General features: G+C 39.7%; 1 protein-coding gene across 12 annotated transcripts in view; it reads right to left on the reverse strand.

Annotated features, from left to right (window-relative positions):
• Window positions 1-12,534, reverse strand: part of LOC138742304 (diacylglycerol kinase delta-like) — a 152,084-nt gene that overhangs the window by 134,569 nt on the left and 4,981 nt on the right. The window contains exon 1 of one of the 12 annotated variants that reach the window (XM_069896552.1): window positions 7,466-7,483. The exons of the other annotated variants lie outside the window; for them this stretch is intronic. The gene's annotated coding sequence lies outside the window, so the exon portion shown is untranslated. Of the gene's footprint in view, window positions 1-7,465; window positions 7,484-12,534 lie in introns of those variants that run through there. 12 annotated transcript variants of the gene reach the window in all.

Genomic DNA, 12,534 nt, shown 5'->3' on the forward strand with positions numbered 1-12,534 from the left:
CCCCCCCCCTTTCCTCCCAAACCACCCCCCCAACCCCCCCTCTCATCCATTTTAGGTATACAATCTAGGTTGCATTAAGCCAGTCAGACAATGTTGTCATTCAACAAAATTACACCAGAAATTCTACTGAGTCCATTCTTCTCTTTCCTTCTCCTTCCATCAACTTAGGTAATGTTTGTCCCTGGTAGGTTTTCGCTATTGTATTTAATGTAAGGCTCCTATACTTGTTCGAATATTTCAATAATATTTTTTTTTTTAAATTTTTTATTTTTCACACCATAAATCACATTAGCCATGATATACACTATTTCTTTTTCACACATATACAGTGACTTTTTCTCCCCCCCCCCCCCTTCCTTCCCAAACCACCCCCCCACCCCCCCCCTCTCATCCATTTTAGGTATACAATCTAGGTTGCATTAAGCCAGTCAGACAATGTTGTCATTCAACAAAATTACACCAGAAATTCTACTGAGTCCATTCTTTTCTTTCCTTCTCCTTCCATCAACTTAGGTACTGTTTGTCCCCGGTAGGTTTTCGCTATTGTATTTAATGTAAGGCTCCTATACTTGCTCTAATATTTCAATATTATTTCTTAACCTATCTGTTATTTTTTCTAATGGAATACATTTATTCATTTAAATTTGGTAGTTTCTTCCTTTTAATTTGGTTATGTATTCCATTAATATTTAAAGACATATAGTTCAGCGTAGCCCTTTTATATTTTGTTTATCTTCTCTTTCCATTTTTCCATCATTACCTTTCCTCCTTTTCCATTCCTGTTTTCTTATTTTCAACTCTTTATAAGACAACATTCCTACAACATCCAACATTTTCCTTATTCTCCTATTTCTATCTTATTTATCCCCAATCTCCCCTTCACCTCCTGAGTTGTCCTTTATCCCTTGTCGGACAACCACATCTCCCCTCTCCATTTGGATTTGCGAATCCACTCGCAAGCGTCAACTGATTTTGCAGTGACCGCTATTTCCCCCCACCCCGCCTCCCCCAGAAAAGATTTCACTTTTCATATGTCACAAAGGTCACTCTTTTAATTCCCTCCTTATTCTCTCTATTCCATTACCTTCCCTTATTAATTCTTGTCTATACTATCTATATTTTCCTCTAAGTACAGATACATTCATGTATGCTCATTGTCTCTATTCACTCTTATACCTCTTTACCCGCATACATATCAATCGTGATCATTTTTACTCTCATTACCCGTCTTCATCCCTCAGTCTATTTTTGTCTTTACCCACATACATATCAATCGTGATCATTTTAACTCTCATTACCCGTCTTCCTCCCTCAGTCTATTTTTGTAATTGTTCTGCAAATTTTCGTGCTTCTTCTGGATCCGAGAATAGTCTGTTTTGTTGTCCTGGAATAAATATTTTCAATACCGCTGGATGCTTTAGTATAAATTTATACCCTTTCTTCCATAAAATCGCCTTTGCTGTATTGAACTCTTTTCTCTTCTTTAGGAGTTCAAAACTTATATCTGGATAAATGAAGATTTTTTGCCCTTTATACTCCAGTGGTTTGTTGCCCTCTCTTACTTTTTCCATTGTCTTCTCCAGTACCTTTTCTCTTGTAGTATATCTTAGGAATTTTACTACAATAGATCTTGGTTTTTGTTGTGGTTGTGGTTTAGAGGCCAATACTCTATGTGCCCTTTCTATTTCCAATTCTTGCTGTAGTTCTGGACATCCTAGGGTCTTAGGGATCCACTCTTTTATAAACTCCCTCATATTCTTGCCTTCTTCATCTTCCTTAAGGCCCACTATCTTTATGTTATTTCTTCTGTTATGGTTTTCCATTGTATCTATTTTTTGAGCTAGTAGTTCTTGTGTCTCTTTAGTTTTTTTATTAGATTTCTCCAATTTCTTTTTTAAGTCTTCTACCTCCATTTCTGCTGCTACTGCCCGCTCTTCCATCTTGTCCATTTTCTTTCCCATTTCTGTTAAGGTCATCTCCATTTTATTTATTTTCTCTTCTGTGTTGTTTATTCTTTTTCTTAAATCCTTAAATTCCTGTGTTTGCCATTCTTTAAATGACTCCATGTATCCTTTAATAAGAGCAAGTATATCCTTTACCTTGCCTTTCTTTTCTTCTTCTATTTCACCATACTCTTCCTCTTCTTCTTCCTCTGGGTTGACCATCTGTTGTTTCTTTGTTGCCCTTTCCTCCTCTTCTTTCTTGTTTCTATTGTCTTCTGTGGTCTCTTCTTGCTGCAGGTGTTCTGCAGCTGTCGTTGCCGGCTGTGGAGATCGACTCCCCAGCTGGTCCCCCCTCCCGTCGGTGTGTTTTTTTTCATTCGCATCGCGCATGCGCGACACTTCGCGCATGCGCGGTTGCGCACTTTTACTCGGCTCTGCGAGCCATTTTTGTAGTCCATTATTTACCGACCTGAGGGAGCGGGTTTCTCTCTCCGCAGCGGGCCTCTTCGGACAGGTAAGGCCTTCACCTTTTTCCTCCTTTGTCTTCTCTTCCTCTCTTCTTACCGTTGCTTTCGATTTTTCTTTTTTTGTCGCCATCTTCTTTCCACCTTTATACTCACTTTTCTGTAACTTTTATTTCTGTGCCTTTGTGTTTTCCTTTGTTTTTCCCGACTTTTCTGGAGAGGGCTGGAGTTCACCGTCCGGCCACTACTCCATCACGTGACTCCTCCCTCCTCTGTCCACCTTGTAACTTCTTGCCATGACAAGGTTCAGAGAGAGCAACACAAAAATGCTGGATGCTGGAATCTTGAGCAAGCAATGGCTGCTGGAGGCTGGAGGAACACAGCGGGTCAGGCAGCATCCATGGGCAAAGAGGGGCAGTCAATGTTTCTGAGTTCCTCCAGCATTCCACTGTTTACTCAGAGCAGAGCATCTGTCTTGGAAAGCAATGAAATTACGTTGAGGACACAAGAGCCTGCAATTGTTGAAATCTGCAGCAAAGAGTAAACTGCAGGAAGAACTCAGTGGAGTTGAGCAGCATCCATGGAGGCAAAGGGAAAGCTGTCCTTTCATGTTGAGAACCTGCATCAGAACTGATGAATGATGTTGCCTACCCAAACAGCAATGACTCAGTAATTTGGGTCACAATGCTGGGGATGGTGTCTCTCGCAATGTACCAGTAAATCTGGAGGATTTTGTGGAGACACCATTGGTGTTATTTCAATGGTGCTAAAAGAGCCCACTGTAGCTAGTCCATGACTCAAAAAATCACAGAAGGGCAGGGATCACAGCTGCTGGGTTTTCAGCCCATCCAGATTACCAATTAACCTACCAATCCAAGTTCTGCAAAGAAACCAGAGTACCACAGCTACACAGAGAACCTGCAAACTCCACACCACTCAAGGTCAGGACTGAAGCAAAGTTTCTGGAGGAATGAGCAGGCAGCTCTGCTAGCTGTACTACTCCGCCACCCCAAATTGAATCTAGATCTTCAAATCCTCAGTAAATTGAGGGGATGATGAAGTTCAATATTGATGTCTGCCTTTGATGAGTGGTGGTTCTTTACAAATGGGAAGACACCCATGCTTTCAGCTGATTGGCTGTGGACCTTCATTATTGGAGGGCAGGGTTGAACCACAGGGGTGGAGCACCTTAGGCTTGTGGATATCAAATGTAAGGCCCATTCTCTCTTGTGTGATTCAGCAAGTGAGTTGATGATAACTTGGAGCTTGATCTACAACCATACACCAGCATCATCTACTCAATTATTAAAACTGGCGTGACTTTGGTTCTTAAATAGAGGCAATGCAAGTTTAAAAAGCATGTTGAAGGTCTCAAGAATCCTGCAAAGAGAAGACTTTTCCAGAAGATGCCTTACGATCAATCCTTCGACCCACCTGCACCCAACAGAAAGATGCAGAGTAGCCTGAAGTCCATTGCAATTAGTGTCAGTGAAGTGACTTTTGAATTCTCTATGAAGAACCAAAAATGGCTTGATGAAAATATCAGGAAATTTAGAAGTGAATTAATCATGCACAAGATGTTCTTGGATTGCAAGTTCTAATAGGCTGCAACATAAAATAAACATCCTTTTCTTCAAAGATGATGTCTGAGCTGGTGAGTGTTTGATTTTATTTCAAATACTCTAACATCTGAGGATGAGGGCCAAAAATAGACCAAAATAACAGAGGGCACAGAAGATCCAGCAACCGACCATGATCATAATGTTCACAGATCCTTCACCCCTTTCAAGGGCATCTCTGCCCACACATCCCAGGATCCACTTCACTGACATCCAATAGGCGCTTTCAAGCTGCCTTGTAAAATGGGGTTAACTGGGCAAATTGCCTGGTTAGTGCCCCACTCACAAGGCAGCTTGAAAGGATCCAACCTGGTCAGTGTGCTCCTAAATCAACTGGGTCCCTGCCCTACCTCAGAGGTAGTCAGTTAAACTTACCTAGGTCTCATCCACCGGCGACTTGAAAACGAAAATGGCTGACCCGATATTCCGGTGATGTCAGCACTTGCGTGCGTGCGTCACCAGGCAGCATGTTGGTGCCAAGTTCAAAGGTAAAGGAGGAACTCAGCAATGCAAGTCAGGAAAGGGGTTATCATAACATGGTTTAAATGTACTTCCCAAGAAGAGTAAGAGTAAGGTTAAAATATTTTACTTCATTTCATCTGTTAAGTGTGTGACGTGTCACTCACCGCGTCGTCGCGTGGGTGAGATCCCCCTGCAGGTTAAAAGGTGCTGGGAGCACATTCGACCCATTAAACCCAGTAGGTCTACCTAGGTGCGGCAGTTTAAAAGTGCCTAATGTCATTCAATGCCCACAAGAAGCAACACTGTGAAGCACTGCTCAACCATCACTCCATAATTGACATGAGCACTCTTGATTCTATCCAGCAGTAAGCAATCGGGACCATTTGCCATCACTCATGACAGACAAGAAGTCGAAAGACCATAAGCCTATTAAGAACAAGGCCCCATGAGCAGAGAGAATCCCTGCTGGTTCTAAACCTCGATGAAGTGGAACTACAGTCACAAATTCATAACCTCAGCCACATATGGGATGAGAACAACAAGCTTTGGGACCTTAGAAGTGCCAAAGCTTTTGGACACTTGTTAATCTAGGAAACCAAATTCAGCCAATACCATTTTCCTGTGGTCTGTCACCGGGCGATTGGTAGCAACAGTGAGAGTGAGCAAAAGCTTACATTTTGGCTTTAATATCAGACATTCTCATGAAAATGTCTGCATTAAATCATAAATATTATTGCATCAGGAGACTCTTTAATAATCATGGCTAGTTCTTTGAACATTAGGTCACACTCCCCAGCTTGCAAAGCAGGTCATAGCAGAGGAAACAAGTTCTATTTTTAACTTCAAATAATTGGAAAATTTATGAAATAATATTTAGGATTTTATAGAAGAATTATTTTCCAACTAGTGCAATGAGCCTGTCGGTTCTAAAATGTGTGATGGTTCTTCATTGTGAACTACTATCTCTGGAGTATAGATATAGAAAATATTTCCAAATTACAAATTCTTCATATGTAAGCAGAACAAAAACGTCACAGGACACAATTATTTTTGTCACTTCAAGAACTGGACAATCAATGACTTTGGGATGTGGAAGACACTGGAGCACTGTTGCAGCTGTACAACATTTAGACTGCACTTAGAATATTGTGCAGTTTTTAATCTTTGCTGGACCAAAATCCCAGAACATCCTACCCAACAGTCCTGTGGGACTATCTTCACCACACACACAATAACAAAGCAAGAAGTGGTTCACCACCACATTCCCAAAGGCAATTTAGAGATTAGGATTAAACATTGGCTGCCTTTAACGCATTCCATTCAGTGCTCATCTTTTAGCCCACTCCTTCCATTTTATACGTCCCCAGTCTGCAATCTCAAATCTAGTCATTTTTTTTCATAGGAGTCCATAAAGCAGTATTTTAAAGTTATACCTCATGTTCTATTCCTTTAGTATACAAGACTGTAAAACCATTCAGAATGCAGACAACTCACCATGTCCCTCATTTTTTTTTCCTTCAAATATTATTCCATTTTTTCATCATCCTTTCTGTGTTTAAAATGTCAAAACATTCTTTCCTTTTCCTAAATATCACAGTACCCTAATGTTACAGCACTGCAGAGTGCCACAAACTTGAACAAATGGCCCTAACATATTGTTCAGGAAGTGGCTCTTCTATTTCAAGCTATCTCTCCCCTGGAGATAGGAGGAAAAGACTGCATATTTACTCACAAGTCAATTCCATCTGTTTGCGATTAAGTTTGGCTAGTTCTTAAATTCAATATTAAATCTCTTTGAGCCCAACAGTTTGTGAACTCATGGTTGATGGAATATCTAAATGGGATACTATAATGTGAAGACTGTTTGTCAATCTGGTGTGAGCTGCTGCTCTGTGCAGGGTGCCACAGCATCTGATGCTAACTGGGACTGAACAGGAGCTCCTGTACAAATGCTTTATCAGCAATCATGTCAACTCTATTTCAAGGTGAGAAATCCAAAGAGCAATTTAGCTGTCATCCAGATATGCTTTCATTGAAAATTTTCAATTGATTACAGACTGGAAGGATGATTGAATAATTGCGCAGAGCACAGATAAAAAGATGCAACTGCCTGCAAGGTGCTTAGTATGCTGGTCAGTGACTTTTTAGCACACCTGTCCTTTAAAGCACATTGTGCCAAATCATACGTAAATCATATTTTATGTTGTTTTCATTTGAGTCGACTGCCCTGTTCTGACGCTCAGCATTTCAGTTTAACCTATGTCTGTTTTGGGAGCTACAGCATTCGCACTAATTATCACTGACCAGATGTTCTATCTTCTCTCTGAGTATTCTGGACTGTGTTCCGTCATGCCATATTCTTCCATGCAATCATGTTGTATTTGCTTAATATCCTTTATAAACAAATACATAATCCAAGTGTTTTATGCTATATTGTTCAAAAAGACTGAGAAATAATCTCAGCATCTGTAAAAAGTCACAATATTCTGCAGAGCAGCTGTATACAGTGATAGCATTATATACAAAGCAATTGTACTACAAGAGTATTCTGAGCAGTTAACAGAAAATAATAGAATGCAAGTTTTCTGGACTGTCCTTAACTATAAATACCACTTCCATATAAAATGCATATAACATCACAAGGAAATATCCCAACAGTATATCAGGTGTAAATTGCCAACATCACAAATTAAGCCAAGAAGTTATATTTTAAATACAGAGGACTCATCATACATGAGATTGCATTATTACAGGTTGAAAGAGAAGGTACCTCAGATTCCTAGAACATTGTGCAGGCACATATGTAATTAGAAATGTGTAAACAGCCATTATATTTCAGATAAAACCATACAGATCTCATATTATAGATTAATAGCAAATAATGTTGGTTCATGTAGATAGCACACTGTGAGTAAATAATGACAAAATGCAACATACACAAGAACAGATATTATATATCTCAGAAATGAAGATATACCTCGTCACAAATGAAAAGCAGGAACCATGCAAATGTGCACGTTTCAACTCACAAGGCACACAGACAGAGCCCACATTAAAACTTATCAATGCAAAACATGCAAAAGGAATGTTGCAGGTCACACAAAGATGAATTCATTACATGTAATTATTCACAGCAATTCATGGTATTAAAATACACTGGTGGCACATGAGAAACTAATGTAGATTGGAATGCCATATGCAAATAAGGAACTAATACCACAGCGCATAAATATCTACTTTTAGCATATCCTGTGCAAATAGGGAACTGTACATCACTTGTGATTTTATGGATGCCACATCCTTATGTCAATATACAGACCGAGTCATGCATAAACATATTGACAGCATGTCTGGGTAAAATGCTGTAATAATTCATCAAGTGTAAAGAAACAAATAGTACAAATTTTACAAGTAAAGATGGAACTACATGTATAAAAAAGCACATCATATACAAAGACATCAGGTGCAGAAAGTTGGCATACAAATTAGGGCAGCAGATACTGTTAACAGACAAAACACATGACCTATATCTGAAGAGATGGCAGAAATCTGTTAATAAACAGATAGTACATTGCATATATTGATAGAGATGGCACATCACTTGAAAATATTAACAGGTAGCCATCATGTATATTCTAATAGCTATCATTATAAAGTTAGTCCTGAGAGTGGAATGGCAACTGTCATGGGGATTTTAACCTACATATTGGTGAAATCAAGTTGGTCGAGGCAGCCTTGAGAAGAAGCTCACAAAATGCATTTGTGACAGTAAGTTGGGAAACCTTCGCAGGGGCATGCCATCTTAGATCTGGCCATGTAAAATGAGAAAGGTCATATTAATTCTTTCATGACTTGAGATCCTCTTGAAAAGAGGAATCATAATAGTGTTGAATTCTAATAAGGATGAAAATAAGGCCCAAAAGAAGTGTGCTATATACTGAAACAAAGGAGATTCCAATGAGGCGAGAAACAAATTAGTGTGGGAGCACAGCCTACAAGGTGGAATAGATGGACTTTCAAAATGATTTTTCAGTGCTCCACAAAAGTATATTCCAGTTAAAAGGAAGGTAAGGGGAGAGATAGTCTGGGGGATAAGTAAGGAAATAAAGGAAGGCATCAAATTAAAAGCTGATACATTCAGACTGGCCAAGAGTAGTGGAAATGTAGAGGACTAGGAATACTTTAAGCAACACAAAAAGGAAGGATAGATTATGAAAGTAAATTAGCACATTTTAAAACAGTAATTTTTTTCTTATAAAAACATAAAGCAGAAAAGCACGACTAAAATAAATATAAGTCCCTGAGAAGATGAGAAGGAGGAATAATTAATGGGTAATGCAATTTCTTTACACTTGATGAGTTATCTCAGTATTTTACACAGATGTTCTGCCAAGACACTGAACTATTTTGCATATGTCCTCACAGTTGAAGGCACAGGTAATATGTCAAACATTCATGTTAAGGAAGTGAGGGGAGATGAGGACCCCTATGCAATTGCTATCTCTAAAAGGTTAGTGTGAAGCAAACTAATGGGCTTAAAGGTAGATAAGTCTTCTGATCTTAATGGAATGCATCCAAGGGTGCTTAAAGAAATGCTGAACGTTATAGAGGATGCACAATTGGTAATTTACCAAAATTCTCTGGATTCTGGCAGATTGGAAGACAGCAAAAGTAATTGCACTGTTTAAAAAAAAGGGAGGTAGACAAAAGGCACGTATTGGACAGTTAGCTAAACAATTGGGAAAATGTTTGATATTATCATTAAGAAATAGCGAGCCATCTGAATAGAAACTGTTCCATCATGGATTCAGGAAGGGAACATCATCTTTAACTAATTCACTGAAATCTTTTGAAGATATAATAAGCACAGTGGATAGATGGGAGATAGTTATGATAAGATGCTGCACCAGACTTCTGCAAAAGGATCTATGGAGTTGGGGGTAATTTATTGGCATATATAGAGGATTGGTAGATAAGAGTTGGGATATATAGGTGTTTCTCTGGTTGGCAATCAGTAAGATGCCACAGGGGGTCAGTGGTGGGCTCACAACTGTTCACAATACTGTATACATAAATGATTTGGAGGAGCGGACTGAGTGTTATGTATCTAATTCTGCTGATGACACTAACTTAAGTGGAAAAGCAAACTGTATAGAGGCCACAGAGAGATATAGGGATATTGTGAGCGGGCAAAGGTCTGGCTGATGGAGTTTACAACACTGGTAAACATGAGATTATCGAATTTTGGGGGGAAAAAAGTAAATCGGACTATCATTTAAATGGTGAAAGATTGCAGCATGCTCTTGTGCAGAAAAAAAACATGGGAATGCTTGCATGTGAATCACAAGAAGTTAGTTTGCAGGTGCTCCAGGCAATCAAGAAGGAAAATCAGATATTGACCTCCATTGCCAGAGGGATTGAATTTAAAAGCAGAGGGGTTCTGGTGCAACTACACAGGATACTGGTGTGGCCACACCTAGAGTACTGGGTGCAATTCTGGTCTCCTTATTTGAGAACGGAAAGATGTACTAGCTTCGGAGGCTTCTGGAAATGAAGGGGTTATCTTATGAGGAGAAATTGGGTTAGTATAGCCTGGGGCTATACTAATTGGAGTTTGGAAGGATGAAGTGAGATCTTGTAAAGATGTAAAATGATGAAAGAAGTAGAGAAGTTAGGAGCAGGGAGGTTGTTCCCTCTGGCAGGTGACACAAGCTTGAGGGGATACAGCCTCATAATAAGGAGGAACTGCTCCCCACCCCCACCCCACCACCCCCCCCCCCCCGAGAGTTGGGAATGTGTGGAATTCTCTGCCCAAAGAAACAGCAAAGGCCACATTATTGAATATATTTAAAATACACATGGAGAGATTTTTGAATATGAGGGGAATTAAGATTTAAGGAGAATGAGTGGGTGGGTGGAGCTGAGTTCACAGGCCAACCAGCCATGATTTTATTGAATGTTGGAGCTGGTTTGATGGGCTGAATGGCTAACTCCTGCTCCTAGTTATGTTTTAATTTCATGAACAAAGTGACTCATCCCATCACGCGGCATGTCAGATGTACGTATACCGGCAGACGATCCAGGTTTAAAACACATAATGTTTACAAGGCAGCACCCAAGATGATCCAGCTAAGGATATATCTCATACTAATAAACAGAGGTCTAAAACACATCATGGTTACAAGGCAGCACCCAAGATGTAGATATAGAATTGGCATATTATGTGCAAACATACAACTAATTAGTCACAGTAAATGACACATCAATTCATCCAGCATTTAAATTCAAACAGCATGCAACATAAATTATACTGATGGTATCAGAAGATAATATTGATTTATTATTTTTTTTATTTTTAATTTTTTTATTATGCATATGAAAATACAGGTCTTATGTCAAATGCACTTAATGGAGTATCCTCTTGCAAATGGCAGAGACTTTGTATTCAAATAAAGCTACAATTTATGTATTTAGAGGGAATCAAGTGAAAAAAACCTTAGTACATACATTCAATGCTCTCACAGACATCAACAACAACTTGTATTTATATTGCATAGTTACTGCAAGGACATAAAAGCCATGATAGGATGCAAATAGAAGGATATTTAAAATCTGAATTGATGGCAGACGGAACCAATGAAGGCCAGTGAGGATGAGAAAATGAGATATCACCAGTGTTTGGAGGATCTCATGTTCCTGGTGGGTGGAGAATGTCTGACAGGCCAGGGAGGGACGTCAGAGAGGACTGGAGTCGACAAAGGCATGGGTGAAATGGGTGAAAGCTTCAGCAGTAGAGGTAAAGCAAGGTCAGAGGCCAGCAGCATCAGAAACAGGCAATCGCTGTGATAAAGGAAGTACAATCAGAAATTCAGCTTGGTAAAATAGGATGCTAAGGTTGTAAGCAAAATAGATCTGTAACACTGCAGTTGGGTGGAGGGAGGGAATTTGCAGTGGGGCTGAAGATACTGACCTCTTTTTGTGGACACATTGGTTAAGATAAAAATCACGGTGCAGCCCATCCAAGAATGGTACCACTTAAACACACACAGTGTAAACAGTATAAAGAGTAAACACGCATGCTCCTCAAATTCAAACTTTTTGCATCGAGATCACACATTGCTAATCACTAAGGGCCAGGAAGGAATCGCAGCGCAAGTTTTATGAAGATCATGAGAGGCTTCCTCAGTTCTATCAACTGATCTTTCCAAGTCTTGTGCCCAGAACACACCCTCTATTTCGGCCACCAGGAACAAGATTGCCACTACCAGCTCTTTCCCCTGTGGCAATGTCCACTGTGAAGGCAATCTCCACTGCCCTGCCCTCATCAGTCCTCCTCGTCACCTCTCTGTCTTCCCACACCACTGTACAAAGGGAGGTGACATCAGGGTGCATTGGTGTGGTTCTGAGCTTTGGGATGTGATACATGCAAAACATTTTTAAACCATGAAACAAACCTCTGGTATAAATGGCAAGCTGAATGTTTTGTTGTTTGTCTGCATGCTCTAGTTCTGGCGGGTGAATTCCATCTGGTCAGCATCAATCTGCCTGCTTAGTGAGAACAGACGGCCAGAGCTATTTATAGCTGGCTAGGACCCCTCAAGAGACTAAATATTTTCAGAGAAATACCAGGAAGTTGGGCTCATTTAGGTTAAACCACACGGCTCTATATTTTACACATGTCATCAGTTGGAGCAGGGAACCTTGGCCTCCCTGTACAGTGAAGAATTATTTTAGTCTGCTCTCTGTAGAATACATTACAACTGTGAAAACTAGCTTTCAAACTTAACACCCTTTTGAGGTTTATTCCAGTAAAACTGCCTATATTGACTGAAAACCACCGATATAATGAAAACGGATATTTTGACTGAACAAAAATTGCTGTCCGAGATGTGTTGAAGAATTAAGTACACTAATCTCTTGGAATGGTCAAAGAAAAAGACATTAAATGTCTCTGAAGATAATTAGGGATTAAACTATATACCATATGTTTCTCCAGCAAATTGCTAACACATTATTGTTTGCTCATGCGATTATAAAATGGCTGTT

Source organism: Narcine bancroftii, chromosome 9 (assembly GCF_036971445.1).
Source record: "Narcine bancroftii isolate sNarBan1 chromosome 9, sNarBan1.hap1, whole genome shotgun sequence".
NCBI lineage: Eukaryota > Metazoa > Chordata > Chondrichthyes > Torpediniformes > Narcinidae > Narcine > Narcine bancroftii.